Consider the following 3,305-nt stretch of genomic DNA (forward strand, 5'->3'; position numbering starts at 1 on the left):
AAAAAAAAAAAAAAAAAAAAAAAAAAGATGGAAAAAATCTGACAGTATTGATGAGGATGCAAGAGAAAGGCAAGTTTCATACAGTCTCGGTGGGAGGTTAAATTAGTAGAACCATCTCTGAAAACAGGTGGAAACAATGAGTATACTCATACACTACTGATGAGAGGGTAAATTGGTTAAAACCACCATGGAAATAGTTTGGCATTATCTTCAAAATGTAAAGATACATATACAAACTCGATGACCCAGGATTCCATTCATACACACGCATGCCCAATAATAACGAGTGCATGTATTCATTGCAGCATTCTTTGTAAGAGTCCCAAACTGCAAACAACCCAAATGTCCATCAATATTAGAATAGATGAATAAATTGTGATATTCTTATACAATGTCCGTGGCAATGAGTCATAGTCACATACAACATAGGAAAATCTCACAAAGTTGAGCAAAAGAAGCCAGATAAAAAAGAATACATACTTGATTATTTCATTTACATTAAATTTTAAAAACAGGCAAAAGTAAATTATAGTGCATACTTGAGTAGTAAAAGTATAGAGAAAAACAAAGTTTTTCTTTCAGGATAATGGCAACCCTTGGTAGGGGGTGACAATGATTACAAGGGCGCACAAGGGGAGCTTCTGGGGTACCAGCAATCTTCTGTTTCTTGACCTACTTTCTGGATACAAGCTGTTCTCTTTAGATAAATCATTTCACTGTTTATTTTTGTTTCAGGCACTTTTCTAATGTGTTTTATTTCACAATAAAAATGATTTTTAAAAAAGACTCAAAGGGCAGTTAAACAGCAGATTAGACAAAGCTAAGAAAGAAAAATGGAACTATAAAAGAGACTTGAAGAAATTATACAGAGTAAATCCAGAGAGACTAAGATGTGTTAAATATAAATGAGTACCAGACAAGTAGGATAGATTAAAAGCTTGAAAGTGTAGCTGATCAAATTCGAGCAAGAAACGAGGAGGGGGAAGAGGAGAAAGAAGAGAAGGAGGAAGAGAAGGAAGGGAAGGAGATGAAGAAAACACAGGGCAAAGACAATCTTCTAAGAGAATTTTTAAATTGATAAAAGATACCAATCCTCGAGGCCGGCCGAGTGGCTCAGTTGGTTAAGAGCTCCCTCAAGAGTGTGAGCTCTGAGCAACAGGGTCGCCGGTTCGATTCCTGGCCCGAGCTGAGCTGCCAACAGGTGGCAGGATGGCTCAGCTAAAAAAAAAAAAGATACCAATCCTCATATCCAGGTATCTCTGTGAATCCCAAACTGGAAATACAGCAAGAAGAGAAAACCTGGTTTCATCATAGTGAATTTTAGAACCACAAACTCAAAGAGAAGATCTTAAAAGGAGCTACAAAACACTGGATTACCTATAAAGAATCAACATTTAAACTGACTGATTTTCAACAGCGACAGAAGACAATGAAAAACGACCTTGAAAATGATGATAAATTGCCAAGCTAGAATTTCACATCCAGTGAAAATCTTTCAAGATCAAGAGCAAAGTAAGGACACTTGCAAAATAACAGTAAGTTTATTATTAATGAGCCCTCAATAAATGAACTTCTAACGTATGACCTTAAAGAAAATGACCCCAAAAGAAGGTCTAGGATATAAAGAAAGACGAACAAAGAAAAAGGTAAACATTTTGGTAAATCTCAACAAATACTGGCTGTAAAACAAGAGCAAAAACAATAACCAAACACAGGCACAAAAGTAAATGAAAGAGAAAGGGAAACAGAAATGGAAGAATGGTGAGAACAAGGATGGATGACTTTTTTATAAAGTTTTTCTGTGGCAGCAATCGGGGAAATGCAATCACTCCTGAAGGGAGATGTGGCATCCAGCATGAATTCAATATATATCGAAAGTCAAAATGAAGTGGGTTTGGGATTATTTGCAGCTTCAAATGTTCCATGCCTCTGCTATAGTAATTAAACATATTATTAAGGCAACTGCTGTTACAAACTATTCACTTCAGAACACCCCGTTGTTGCTGCAATCATATTTCATTTAGTTGAAATAATCAAGGTTTTTGGCAAATGTGAATTTTCCTAATCTACTAAAGCTCACTGTTTACTACTGTTTTCTATTGTTACTGATGTAAATATTTCTAAAATGATATAATTTCTTATTAGAATAAAGTAAAAGTGCCCAATCCTTACCTGATGGCTCTAAGTCATTAGTATAAACAACTAATACTATTATATTGGTGATATTAGTGATATGCTGATATAAGGAAATGCCCTCAGTAGCTAAGGTGTAAGGCCTTGTGTGACTATTAAACTTTTCCCACACTGTCAGGTATTCTTTTCTTGGTCATCATTGTATTGGCATCTAGTAGTCCCTCCTACCAACCTTGATCCGATTTTGTAGCAGCTACTATGCTTCGGGCCTCTTTTGATTGCACTTCCTGGTTCTTGGCTATCTAGAATATTCTTGATATTCACAAGACAAGTATCAGAGATTCTTAGCAAGGAACTATGCTGAATTAATAAGAGATGATAACTCTGATTCATTTATATTTTGTAACATCTTCTGTTTCAAGGAGATTAAAGTTCACTCTGTGAATCAGAATGACAGAAGAGTAGGTGTGCCATATTGTCGTCATCACAACTATGCAACAACTACCTCAAAGTAATAGTCATTAGAAAAATTAACCAAGGCCAGCCAAGTGGCTCAGTTGGTTAAGAGCGCAAGCTCTGAGCAACAGGTTCCAGTTCAATTCCCTCATGGGCCAGAGAGCTGTGCCCAAGCTGAGTTTACACTGAGCTGCCAACAGGTGGCAGGGATGGCTCAGCTGGTGAGAGCATGTACGTGCTCCTAACAACAAGGTTACCGGCTAGACTCTCACATGGGATAGTGGGCTATGCCCACCAGCAACTAAGATTGAACACGGCACCTTGAGCTGAGCGGCCACAAGCTGCCAACAGGCAGTCAGATGGCGACAGACTTGGAGCTGAGCTAGCTGCACCCTCCACAGCTAAGATTGATGGACAACAACTTGGCTGTTCCCCTTCCCCAATTCCCCAATAAAATCTTTAAAAAAAAAAAAATTAACCACATGGTTAAGAAAGCCCTCTGCTCAAAGGCTGGTTACTAGCTTCGTGGCCTTGGGCAAGTAACTAACCCTTTTTATGCTTCCGTTTCCTATCTATAAAAATGAAAATAAGAGTATCTCCCTACATAGAATTATTATGAGAATCTAAACTAAATGAGATGATGCAAACAAAAACATCATAGTACCTGGCTTAGAGTAAACAATGTTTCCAATTTTAACTCTTAGTTATTTTATTTT

General features: G+C 37.3%; 1 protein-coding gene across 3 annotated transcripts in view; it reads right to left on the reverse strand.

The window, feature by feature from the left end:
- The window catches only part of EXD2 (exonuclease 3'-5' domain containing 2), a 67,681-nt gene that overhangs the window by 29,728 nt on the left and 34,648 nt on the right, over window positions 1-3,305 (reverse strand). The window lies entirely within an intron of this gene.

The sequence above is a fragment of the Hipposideros armiger genome, unplaced genomic scaffold (assembly GCF_001890085.2).
Source record: "Hipposideros armiger isolate ML-2016 unplaced genomic scaffold, ASM189008v1 scaffold_59, whole genome shotgun sequence".
In the NCBI taxonomy this organism is placed as follows: Eukaryota; Metazoa; Chordata; class Mammalia; order Chiroptera; family Hipposideridae; genus Hipposideros; species Hipposideros armiger.